Below are 13,760 nucleotides of genomic sequence, written 5' to 3' on the forward strand. Positions count from 1 at the left end.
TGCTTGCTACAAGTAGGCCTGCTTGCTACAAGTAGGCCTGCTTGCTACAAGTAGGCCTGCTTGCTACAAGTAGGCCAAGCCAGAACACAAGAAGGACACCACGTACTAACTGTTCAAGCACAAGTCATACTTCTGACACACTCAACTGCCCCAGTGTACACAAATTGACGGTGATCAAAAGGACTTCAACTCTCTCAATTTTAAAGTGGAGTATAAAGTCCATTTACCCTATGTTATCAATGGAAGCAATCTCTGTATCTGGAGCTCTGACGTCGTCCCTGAGGCTAATGCTCTGCTCTCTTCCACTATATTATGTTCTACTCTGCTCTGTTCTCTTCCACTATATTATGTTCTACTTTGCTCTGCTCTCTTACACTATATTATGTTCTACTCTGCTCTATTCTCTTCCACTATATTATGTTCTACTCTGCTCTGCTCTCTTCCACTATATTATGTTCTACTCTGCTCTATTCTCTTCCACTATATTATGTTCTACTCTGCTCTATTCTCTTCCACTATATTATGTTCTACTCTGCTCTGCTCTCTTACACTATATTATGTTCTACTCTGCTCTATTCTCTTCCACTATATTATGTTCTACTCTGCTCTGCTCTCTTACACTATATTATGTTCTACTCTGCTCTATTCTCTTCCACTATATTATGTTCTACTCTGCTCCATTCTACTCCGTTATGTTTTACTTTCCTCTATTCTACTCTGCTCTATTAAAATCTGCTCCATTCTACTCCGTCTAGCGCATTCAGAGCAGAATATAACACGCTCCCACTCTTGTGTCTGATTCAGTGGCATGTTTAACCTCCTCCCACGTCTCCTCGTCCCACTTTATCGCCCATAGTAAAGGTTATCCACGTCCGCTATGTCTATCCTTCAATACCAGTGACTGCTGGCAGCAGACACAGGTAAGTCAGCAGGGACAGGTCACCCCCACACACCCCTACAAAATTCTCAGGGGAATTGACAGGGTGGACAAAGACAAACTCTTCAGCACGGGTGGGACACGAACAAGGGGACACAGGTGGAAACTTAGTACCCAGATGAGCCACAGAGACGTTAGAAAGAACTTTTTCAGTGTCAGAGTAGTTAATAAATGGAATGCTCTAGGAAGTGATGTGGTGGAGGCTGACTCCATACACAGTTTCAAATGTAGATATGATAGAGCCCAGTAGGCTCAGGAATCTGTACACCTGTTGATTGACGGTTGAGAGGCGGGACCAAAGAGCCAAAGCTCAACCCCCGCAAGAACAGTTAGGTGAGTACACTCATGGCTCTGCGTCAAGGCTTGCCATCCATAGACAGAAGGCTATACAGTATACAAAAAAAGTTAATTGAGGTTTGCTTGTAAAATGAGCCATCGATTCCGAGTTTGTTGAGTAGCCATAGCCAGGGAGCCGGTCGGCCGAGCGGACAGCACGCTGGACTTGTGATCCTGTGGTCCTGGGTTAGATCCCAGGCGCCGGCGAGAAACAATGGGCAGAGTTTCTTTCACTCTATGCCCCTGTTACCTAGCAGTAAAATAGGTACCTGGGTGATAGTCAGCTGTCATGGGCTGCTTCCTGGGGGTGGAGGCCTGGTTGAGGACCGGGCCGCGGGGACACTAAAAGCCCCGAAATCATCTCAAGATAACCTCAAGATAAGATAGCCTAAATATTTGTATCACCAGTGATGGCCAGGTCTGTGGGGTTGTCTGTCTCTCGGGGTTGAGATTTAGTTCTGGGGCCCCCGAAGCCGTTGTCTAACTCAGCTACCTATTTACCGCTAAATCAACAGAGACATCACATGTAATGCTGCCCAAGCGCTTCTGTCCTACAGAAGGATCGTGCCCGCGGCCCGGGGTTGTAAGCCGACAACGTAGCCCACTGTGCCGCGGTGGGTGACCATAGCCTTGTGTGCAGGCGATGAGTCACAATAACGTGGCTGAAGTATGTTGACCAGACCACACACTAGAAGTTGAAGGGACGACGACGTTTCAGTCCGTCCTGGACCATTCTCAAGTCGATTCGACTTGAGAATGGTCCAGGACGGACCGAAACGTTGTCGTCCCTTCAACTTCTAGTGTGTGGTCTGGTCAACATAGCCTTGTGTGTGTGCGTGAGCTGGAGTGACCAGTTACAGTGGTCGTCACTAGGCTACCGTGTTTAACACCAGCGTCAGACACTGTACTCCCGTGAGGACACGGTGTCTCGTAAGGACACCGTGAGGACACGGTATCTGTGCACGTAAACACAGGTGTGTTTACGTGCGGCGTGCGTAAGGTTACGTGCACGTACACGCCAGCCAGCCAGCCAGCCAGCCAGCACACGTACACGCCAGCCAGCCAGCCAGCCAGCCAGCCAGCCAGCCAGCCAGCCAGCCAGCACACGTACACGCCAGCCAGCCAGCCAGCCAGCCAGCCAGCCAGCAGACGTACACGCCAGCCAGCCAGCCAGCCAGCCAGCCAGCCAGCCAGCCAGCCAGCCAGCCAGCCAGCCAGCCAGCCAGCACACGTACACGCCAGCCAGCCAGCCAGCCAGCCAGCCAGCCAGCCAGCCAGCAGACGTACACGCCAGCCAGCCAGCCAGCCAGCCAGCCAGCCAGCCAGCCAGCACACGTACACGCCAGCCAGCACACGCGCCACAACCATACCAAACAAACAAGATAATGACCGGGAAAATATTAAAGAGGAACCAAAATAAAATAAAAGATAATATATAAACGCACCTGGAGGGCGACACCCCCCTCCCCCCCCCCTCCCCCCTCTCGGCGCCCCAGCTGGTGGAGAGTATTCTCACCTAAGTGTGCCTGCGGGGGGGGGGGGTTAAGCTTTAGCTCTTGGGTCCTTGACGGTGAGAGCTATGATATCTATACTTGAAGCTTCTACGTACACACCATTTGTCTATTATTATACTGAAGAGAAATTTTTGTCCCTGGCTCATTTTGGGAGGTGGAGGGAGGGGAGAGTTAGGGGATGGGTGAGAGTAAAGAGAATAGGGGGGTAGAGAGAGAGAGAATAGGGGATGGAAGAGCGGGTGTAACACTATAGATATGACGAGACACAACCCGTCTGGCCCTGGCCTCCACCCGGCCTTGTGAGAGGTGCCTCTTGTGGTGCTCTGATAGCTCTCTCTGTCTCTGTCTCTCTCTCTCTGTCTCTTTCTCTCTCTCGCTCTCGCTCTCTGTCTCTCTCTCTCTCTCTCTCTCTCTCTCTCTCTCTCTCTCTCTCTCTCTCTCTCTCTCTCTCTCTCTCATCAGTACAAATCCAGTCCATCCTGGTGTTTCCACAGTACTCACAGTAACCATGTGTGCATCACAGTACATATATTGACGTAATGGACCAAGTAGAATTTGGTACTATTGAATTTTGACAAACTGTAAAAGGTTTTGTGTTTATGTGACTAATACAACCTAATCTAACGGACTCTGACCGTCCTAGGCCTAATAAACGCTATCTAAGGCCTAATATAGTACGTATATGTGCTATATAATATAGTACATATATGTGCTATATAAGACCAATGAAAATTGAAGTTTGATTTTTACTCTATATTTACCGAATTCTATAAAGCGAATAGTACAATATTCTACTATCTAATTGTCCATTACCTCAATAAATATGTACGATGATGCACATAATTCTACACAGGAGGATAGGCTGTACAAATAACATTTATCTAAGCCTAGAGAAAGGGGTTAGCGAATTTAACAAAGCTAATGACATAGTTGAGTACTCTAGTGTTTGTTGACATCAAAGAAGCCTTTGATAAGGTTATCGTGAGGTCATCTTGAGATGATTTCGGGGGCTTAGCGCCCCCGCGGCCCGGTCCTCGACCAGGCCTCCTTTTTGTTACACACCCCCAGGAAGCAGCCTGTAGCAGCTGTCTAACTCCCAGGTACCTATTTACTACTAGGTAATAAGAAACACAAGGAACTGCGATCTTAGATGAGTTTGCATGAATGAGTGTCAAGGGGATATTCCAGAAATGGATTGAAGACTGTCTCCAGGAAGGCCAGCCAAGGTTTGCTTTGGTGGATGGCTCTCGAGTACATGGCACTTGGCACCAAGAATATGGCACTTGGCACCAAGAATATGGCACTTGGCACCAAGAATATGGCACTTGGCACCAAGAATATGGCACTTGGCACCAAGAATATGGCACTTGGCACCAAGAATATGGCACTTGGCACCAAGAATATGGCACTTGGCACCAAGAATATGGCACTTGGCACCAAGAATATGGCACTTGGCACCAAGAATATGGCACTTGGCACCAAGAATATGGCACTTGGCACCAAGAATATGGCACTTGGCACCAAGAATATGGCACTTGGCACCAAGAATATGGCACTTGACACCAAGAATATGGCACTTGGCACCAAGAATATGGCACTTGGCACCCCGCAAGGAGGACTAATAAGTCCCACACTCATTCATCATCCTTATGACCGCTGTCATTATGGATGAAAATGAGGCTGTCGAAGGAGACAATCTCTTACTTACAATAATTCGTCTTGGGCACAAGATTCCCAGGTGATTCAGGATGGTAACGACAGCCGAGCATCGCCAGTTGCAGAATAAATAAATAAATAAATAAATATGTTTATTCAGGTAAGGTACATACATACATACAAGTGATGTTACATTAATGGATTGATATATAGATAGAGCTAGTACATACAATGCCTAAAGCCACTATTACGCAATGCGTTTCGGGCAAGAACGTGTTCTCATCTGTTGTATGAGATAATGGCACCGCCTTGACCACTACTTGAGAGGTTGTACCAACTATCTTGTTATCTTGAGGTTATCTTGATATGATTTCGGGGCTTTAGTGTCCCCGCGGCCCGGTCCTCGACCAGGCCTCCATCCCCCAGGAGGCCTGGTCTAATAGGAAGAACACTCGCCGAGTTGTTCACACTGTGAGTGAACACACCGCCATAGCATCGTGCACAACACCTAGCAACAAGAACAAGAACAAGCGCTGGGTTGTTCAGCCAGTCCCTTGTACCCTGATGCAACTGGCACTTAAATATCTTAAGTGAACAGATCGTAACACAAGTTTAAAATATAGCAACATCAAAACTTGCGTTATCTTGCGGCCAAACCACTTGAACTGGTCGGTAGAGCGACGGAGTCGCATTTTGCAGGTTGGCGTTCAATCCCCGACCATGCAAGTGGTTGGGCACCATTCCTCCCCCCCTCCCCCCACGTCCCATCCCAAATCCTTATCCTTCCCCCCTTCCCAGTATTACGGGCTATTCATGCCCGTGCCACCTTTTGGGTGGCTTAATCTTCATCAATCTTCCCAGTGCTATATAGTCGTAATGGCTTGGCGCTTTCCCCCCCTGATAGTTCCCTTTCCCTTCACCAATAATGATTGAGTGCAGGTCGGCGTTCAATCCCCGACAGTTAAAATGTTAGGCACCATTCCTTTCCTCCGTCCCACCCCAAATCCTTATCCAAAGCAGGTAATTAGCAGTAAATAAGTACACAGGAGCTGGGCAGCTGTGATGGGGCTGTATGATGGGGCTGTATGATGGGGCTGTATGATGGGGCTGTATGATGGGTAAGGTCAGTAATACGACCTGGGGGGGGGACTCGATATAAGCCTAAAGTAAGTGTGTGTGTGTGTGTGTGTATCCCCCTCGGCGCTTTTCCCTGTATGTGTGCGCGTGCGCGTGCGCAAGAGAGAGAGAGAACTTCTCCTTCAGGTAGACACACTCGCCTGGTCCGCCTTCCTTGAACATCGGCCCCAAACTCGTAGATCTTCGTCACCGGCGTCTTGCCCATAACCACTCGGCGAGAGCGTCTGAGAACACACCCGGGCGCACGCACGCACGAACGGACACACCGTGCGTGCGTTACCCACTGGCAATAAATAAGAAGACTCGTTCCAGTTATATGGGGCGTGAAGTACAAGGGAGGCCTGAGGGAACTGGGCCTCACCACACTGGGGATGACGGCCAATGTGAGCGGGAATGATTATATTATACGGAAACTTGATCAAATATGAATAGCCAATGTTCAATGCTTTCAACAGCAGAACCAGGAGTCCTAGATGAAGATGAGGGACACATGAGTGACAGGAACCGCAAAGAGAACCTCCTCGGTCTCAGAGTTGTAAATAAGTAAACTGGGTTAGGTGAAGTATACATACCCTTAAGTATAAATAAGTATAAATATAAGAATAACCTGGAAACTGAGGCATTTTTGCATTGAACTAGAAAGATGTCGGAAGGCGGGGCTCGAAGCTGGAGCTCGACCCCAGCAAGCACCTACCTCTAGGTGAGTACACACCCACATTTCCATACAGTATCTTGAGGTTATCTTGAGATGATTTCGGAGCTTTTAGTGTCCCCTCGGCCCGGTCCTCGACCATGCCTCCACCCCCAGGAAGCAGCCCGTGACAGCTGACTAACTCCCAGGTACCTATTTTACTGCTAGGTAACAGGGGCATAGGGTGAAAGAAACTCTGCCCATTGTTTCTCGCCAGCGCCTGGGATCTAACCCAGGATCACAAGTCCAGCGTGCTGTCCGCTCGGCCGACCGGCTCCCTATGTAGGCTATTTCACTCGAGCTGAGCTCTTGCAGGTCACACTTAGTACTCTTAAGGGCACTCAATTGACGTTGAGCGCCTGAGTGACCTAGTAAACAGGGAACCACTGCAACAAGGACCTTACGCCCCCTGGCACTATGGCTCTCTTTCCCCTGCTGCCTGCCTCAAGCAGCCTCCCTTGCCTCCACTCTTGTCCTTCTGTATATCCAAGTGCCTCTCTGAGCTCGGGTCTTGAGAGCAGGAGTCCTGAGCACCGGCGCTCAACACAGGACAAACATGCCGTGTAATAATGAGCGCGGGACTCAATACACCAAAGGAGAGCGAACGATAAGGCGAATAAAAACGTTCTGAGGTGAACAAGATTAATAAAAAACGGTGAATTATACTGAAATATGATGATAAACGTAAACAAAGATGAGAAGGGTGAAAACATTCAAGAAGAGCAAGCGGCGAGGAGAAAGATAAGAGGTATCAGAGTAGCAAACAATATTATGGAATAGGAGCAGCGTGTCTTGTAACGCTTAGACCACCAGGAAGTGTGTCTCTCTCCCTCTCTCCCTTACACAGGTACAACCTGGTACCTTCTCCCCAACCCAAGTGGATCCTTACCGAGTCCCCAACCCAAGTGGAGCATCAGGAACCCTCTCTCTCTCTCTCTCTCTCTCTCTCTCTCTCTCTCTCTCTCTCTCTCTCTCTCTCTCTCTCTCTCTCTCTCTCTCTCTCTCTCTCTCTCTCTCTCTCTCTCTCTCTCTCTCTCTCTCTCTCTCTCTCTCCCTCTCTCCCTCTCTCCCTCTCTCTCTCTCTCTCTCTCTCTCTCCCTCTCTCCCTCTCTCCCTCTCCCTCTCTCTCTCTCTCTCTCTCTCTCTCTCTCTCTCTCTCTCTCTCCACACTAGTCAGGAACTGGTGCCGACAATCTCCACACGGAAAAATTGCGTCAACTCTTGAGGCTTCTCAGAGAGCGAGAACGGAGCTGATGCTTTCATAGCTTCCCAAGTATGGAGGACGACCCGAGAAGTATATAGAGGCCATATCTTGCACACCACCAGGTAGGTACCCGTCGGTTGAGGGTAAAATGAGTGGTGTTGCTGTGAGGGTCTGGGCGCCGCCAGAAGAACTCTGGGGAAGCAGGTACCTGTTAGATGCCGACTGACTGCATGGGCGAGTGAACGCGGCGACGGGGGGGTGGGTGGGTAGAATACTGGGAACTATTGTCTGAGGTGTTCTGCTCGGCTTGTTTCCCTACTGACTCTCCTGGGTGAACACGTTTACACCCGTTGGATGTCTCTCTGTTTCTGTCTGCTTTTCTCATACCCCGTCCCCCCTCTCTGTCTGTCAGTTTCTCCCATGCCCCCAGCTACTCTCTGTCTCTCTCACTCTAACATACACACACACCTCCCTATCAGTACTGTGCTTACCTATCAGTGTTTCCGGAGGCGAGTATGGGGTCCTGCTCTGTATGTTCCACTTCCTAGTTGTATGTACTTGATGCGTCTGTATATCTGCTGATGTTTAATTTATGTGTTGTATTTACTCCTGAAGCTGTGGCGTCTAACCACTTGGACTGGACGGTAGAGCGACGGTCTCGCTTCATGCGGATCGGTGTTCAATTCCCCCGACCGTCCAGGTGGTTCGGCACTATTCCTTTCCCCCGTCCCATCCCAAATCCTTATCCTAATCCCTTCCCAGTGCTGTATAGTCGTAATGGATCGGCGCTTTCCCTTGATAGCTGCCTTCCCTCTTGAAGGTACCTTGAGGTTACCTTGAGGTTACCTTGAGGTGCTTCCGGGGCTTAGTGTCCCCGCGGCCCGGTCGTCGACCAGGCCTCCTGGTTGCTGGACTGATCAACCAGGTTGTTAGACGCGGCTGCTCGCAGCCTGACGTATGTATGGATGGCTTCCAAGACTTCTTTTAAGTCTGTCTTTGTCCACCTTGTATGTTCCGCTCAGTATTTTGTATGTAGTGTTCATGTCTCCTCTAAGAGTTGTTAAAGTTTGTTCTCTCTACCTGTTGTCATAGTTTACGTCTTCAAGTTTACTTTGCGCACGGCGAGGTGCAGCGTCCACGCTGTATACTTTACCACTCGCCTGGTATAACTTATGTAAACTGTGTAGTGAGAGGGTCCTTATACACAGTTGTAAACGCTGCCCCTTCCTCTCACACCTTCCAAACTCCTGCTGCCCGTCTTATAATGTGTGTGTGTGTGTGTGTGTGTGTGTGTGTGTGTGTGTGTGTGTGTGTGCTGCCCTATTAGTGCTGCCATTATATTCACTCTTAATTATTTATCTCCCTCTTATTTCTGTAGTCATCTTTTCCTCATGGTGTAGATACCTTCCAGATACCTGTTTCATTTATCAACAGTTTCACTTATATATATATATATATATATATATATATATATATATATATATATATATATATATATATATATATATATATATGCGAACAAGCCTGAATGGTCCCCAGGACAATATGCAACTGAAAACTCACACCCCAGAAGTGACTCGAACCCATACTCCCAGAAGCAACGCAACTGGTATGTACAAGACGCCTTAATCCACTTGACCATCACGACCGGACATAATGAGGTGATAGCCGAGGCTATTTGAACCACCCCACCGCCGGCACTCGGATAGTAATCTTGGGCATAGCATTTTACCAAATCACCTCATTCTTTGGGGCACACGTGAGGAACACAAATGCGAACAAGCCTGAATGGTCCCCAGGACAATATGCAACTGAAAACTCACACCCCAGAAGTGACTCGAACCCATACTCCCAGAAGCAACGCAACTGGTATGTACAAGACGCCTTAATCCACTTGACCATCACGACCGGACATAATGAGGTGATAGCCGAGGCTATTTGAACCACCCCACCGCCGGCACTCGGATAGTAATCTTGGGCATAGCATTTTACCAAATCACCTCATTGTTGCGTTGTTACCAGTTGCGTTGCTTCTGGGAGTATGGGTTCGAGTCACTTCTGGGGTGTGAGTTTTCAGTTGCATATTGTCCTGGGGACCATTCAGGCTTGTTCGCATTTGTGTTCCTCACGTGTGCCCCAAAGAATGAGGTGATTTGGTAAAATGCTATGCCCAAGATTACTATCCGAGTGCCGGCGGTGGGGTGGTTCAAATAGCCTCGGCTATCACCTCATTATGTCCGGTCGTGATGGTCAAGTGGATTAAGGCGTCTTGTACATACCAGTTGCGTTGCTTCTGGGAGTATGGGTTCGAGTCACTTCTGGGGTGTGAGTTTTCAGTTGCATATTGTCCTGGGGACCATTCAGGCTTGTTCGCATTTGTGTTCCTCACGTGTGCCCCAAAGAATGAGGTGATTTGGTAAAATGCTATGCCCAAGATTACTATCCGAGTGCCGGCGGTGGGGTGGTTCAAATAGCCTCGGCTATCACCTCATTATGTCCGGTCGTGATGGTCAAGTGGATTAAGGCGTCTTGTACATACCAGTTGCGTTGCTTCTGGGAGTATGGGTTCGAGTCACTTCTGGGGTGTGAGTTTTCAGTTGGATATATATATATATATATATATATATTTATATATATATATATATATATATATATATATATATATATATATATATATATATATATATATATATAATAAATTATTCCCCAGAAGGATTCGAACCCAGACAGCCAGGAGCACTATGCACCTTGGCGTACCTGGTACCCTAACCAAGATCTTGGATAAATAGTCTCACGACTTCCAAGATTTTTCTAGTCAGTGTGGCCTAGTGGTTAAGGTATCAGGTACGCCAAGGTGCATAGTGCTCCTGGCTGTCTGGGTTCGGATCCTTCTGGGGTGTGGAGTTTTCAGTTGCATATTGGCTTGGGATCCATACAATATTGTTGGCATTTGTGTTGCTCACGTGGCCCCACCAAGTGAGGTGATTCGATGAAATATCTATGCCCAAGTTGTAGAGGGAAGTTGAAAAATTAACTCTCCAAAGTTCATTTTCACACTATATAATATGCAACAACGATCACAAAAACACTGATTCAAGTACGCGGAAAAACCACATGTGAAAAATAGATAATGCTAAACGCGTTTTCGGCTTAATTCGCCTTCATCAATACGACCCGCCAAATCGTCCAAGAACCAGGTACCCATTCACTGCTGGGTGAACAGAGGCAACAGTTAAGGATTGGCGCCCGGTCAATCCTCCCCGGCCAGGATCCGAACCCAGGTCAAAGGGCTCGCGAAGCGCCGAGCGAGTGTCTTACCACTGCGCCATATAGACACGGAGATTCTTCGTTGTCTTTCTCTTGCTGGAAGATAATGGAAGACTTTTAAGGGTGTCTGAACACTCGCTGCCTGCTACCTCAGGTGTCCCCGTTATCTTGAGATGATCTTGAGGTTATCTTGAGATGATTTCGGGGCTTTTTTTTTTTAGTGTCCCCGCGGCCCGGTCCTCGACCAGGCCTCCACCTGCAGGAAGCAGCCCGTGACAGCTGACTAACTCCCAGGTACCTATTTTACTGCTAGGTAACAGGGGCATTCAGGATGAAAGAAACTTTGCCCATTTGTTTCTGCCTCGTGCGGGAATCGAACCCGCGCCACAGAATCACGAGTCCTGCGCGCTATCCACCAGGCTACGAGGCTATCCACCGTCACCAGACTGCCCAAGACAAAGGAAGTGGACAGCGTTCTCAAGCCGGATATTGGCTAGAGGACCGGCCGGATAAGTCGGATACTCTGCTAATGGATGGTCCGCGAGCCTCAGATGATCGCTAAATTTACCGGGCTCGGCAGATGGATCAGGGCAGGTGAGCCTCCACCAGCTGGGCCAGCCAGGTGGGATCCGGAAGGAAATTATCAGGAGGAAGCGACATGCCATTACGACTATATAGCACTGGGAAGGGTTCAGGATAAGGATTTGGGGTGGGACGGGGGGGGGGGGGGGGAGGATGGAATGGTGCCCAACCACTTAGATGGCCGGGGATTGAACGCCGACCTGCATGAAGCGAGACCGTCACTCTACCGTTCAGCCCAAGTGGTTGAGATCAGGAGCTTAGATTGTATCAGATGGAATAGATTATAAAGTATAAAAGTTTAGAAGAGTTAAATGATATGCAAGCTTAAATTATATTCATTGGGATAAGGTAATTATGAGAAGAAAGCGCTAAGGAGGTATAAGAAGAGGAGGTGAATGAGTGTGAAGTGTTGATGATAGACAGATAGACACTCCTCCAAGGAGTGCCGGATCAACCGGGCTGTGGTGGGTATGTGGGCCTGCGGGCCGCTCCAAGCAACAGCCTGGTGGACCAAACACTCACAAGTCGAGCCTGGCCTCGGGCCGGGCTTGGGGAGTAGAAGAACTCCCAGAACCCCATCAACCAGGTAAGTTACGGTGTACGGTGAGGTCAACACCCCGTAATGAGTGCTCAACACCTGTACCTGAGGCAGTGTTTATGTAAGGTTCTCGCCTGTAAGGCAAGGCGGTACTCCCCACTCTCCGCCCCACTAATCCACCAGTCACCGTAGTCTGTTGCCTCACTGTAAGGACTGTGAGGGGGACGACTGTAACTGACGGACTGTTTAACAGTCTGACCATCAGTACCAACTTGATAGTGTACAGCAAGTCAATTATCTTAATGCTTGTAATATTAATAGTCTGCTCTATCGTGACTGGAGAGCATTGGTATTTAGGGTGAGGATCTCACGGGGGTTATCTTGAGATGATTTCGGGGCTTTAGTGTCCCGCGGCCCGGTCCTCGACCAGGCCTCCACCTGCAAGAAGCAGCCCGTGACAGCTGACTAACACCCAGGTACCTATTTTACTGCTAGGTAACAGGGGCATAGGGTGAAAGAAACTCTGCCCATTGTTTCTCGCCGGCGCCTGGGATCGAACCCAGGACCACAGGATCATAAGTCCAGTGTGCTGTCCGCTCGGCCGACCGGCTCCCTCTGTATGGCCGACCGGGTAATGAGAGGGGGGGGGAGATAGGGAGGTGCTTGTGAAGGAAAAGTTTAGAAATAGGAGATTTAGTCTGAGTTACGATAGCAGGCGGATTGTCCGCCTTGCTGACACGATGTGAGTGGGTTTAGTTGCTTGCATAAGCTTCAGATAACGTCAGCCAGGAAAATGATATGAGATTATGAGAACGTTCAGATCCAAGGATGTTAATATGTGCTTAATATATACTATTGAAATCACTGGTGCTGAGCGAGGCGGGTCCCCCCCTCCGCTCTGAATACTGCTCGGCACCTTCTCTTTCAGAGAGCAGGAGAAATCTGTGAAATAGAGGGAATACAGAGGACATATAAGGCACGCATAGATAAGATAAAGCACCTACATTGTTGGCACCATCTCAAAGATCTCAGAATATACTTCTTTAGAGGCAGACGAGAGGCATCAAATAATTTATACATGGAAGGTACTGGGAGGTCAGGTCCCAAATTTGTACAGTAAAATGACAACATATTTAGGCGAAAGATAAGGAAGGAAAGTAGAATAGAACAAATAAGGAGTAAAGGTGCCATAGACACAGAGAACACTGTATGAACATCAGAGGTCCGCGGCTGTTCTAATTGTCCATGACATCAATATATGTACAATGGTCCGCATACTTACATAAAGTATTATCTTAACAGAAGATTGGGTTGAAATATATACGATATGTGTGGATGTTGGTAGTGCCGAGGATAGTGTTGGTGGTAGTGATAGAATGGTGGTAGTGGTGGTGGTGGAAGCGACTATACACAATGCTTGAGGGAGAGTAAGGAGTGAGTACCGAGAAAGGTGAGTGAGGAAGAATGAGGAAGTAAGCTGGTGTGAGAGAGAGAGAGAGAGAGAGAGAGAGAGAGAGAGAGAGAGAGAGAGAGGGAGAGGGGGGGGGGGGTGAATGAGTGCGGACGAGAAGAGGTCAGCACCGCCCTCCCCCCCCACCACCACCACCACCCACATAAGGCCTGGTTTTCACTGGGGTGTTCATCAGAGACAATTACCGTGCTGAGCGACGCACCAGCAGTGGTAATGAATTTGTCCTTGTGGTAAGCACTTGCACCACGCGGCTCCTAAACGTCGTCAGTGGTAACATAAATGCCATCTGAAGGCTGCTCTCGAGAGAAGACAATCTTTTCCAAGACAATGCCTAGACGGCAGTGAAGAGAGTTCAACACGCCTGCACACACATCGCCACCCTCACAAGGGAATGGTATGTGATACCTGGTTGATACCTGGTTGATGG

General features: G+C 48.6%; 1 protein-coding gene across 2 annotated transcripts in view; it reads right to left on the bottom strand.

Annotated features, from left to right (window-relative positions):
* Window positions 1-13,760, bottom strand: part of LOC123773844 (C-Maf-inducing protein) — a 208,139-nt gene that overhangs the window by 34,563 nt on the left and 159,816 nt on the right. The gene's annotated exons all lie outside the window — the stretch shown is intronic.

The sequence above is a fragment of the Procambarus clarkii genome, chromosome 91, assembly GCF_040958095.1.
Source record: "Procambarus clarkii isolate CNS0578487 chromosome 91, FALCON_Pclarkii_2.0, whole genome shotgun sequence".
NCBI classification, from domain to species: Eukaryota; Metazoa; Arthropoda; class Malacostraca; order Decapoda; family Cambaridae; genus Procambarus; species Procambarus clarkii.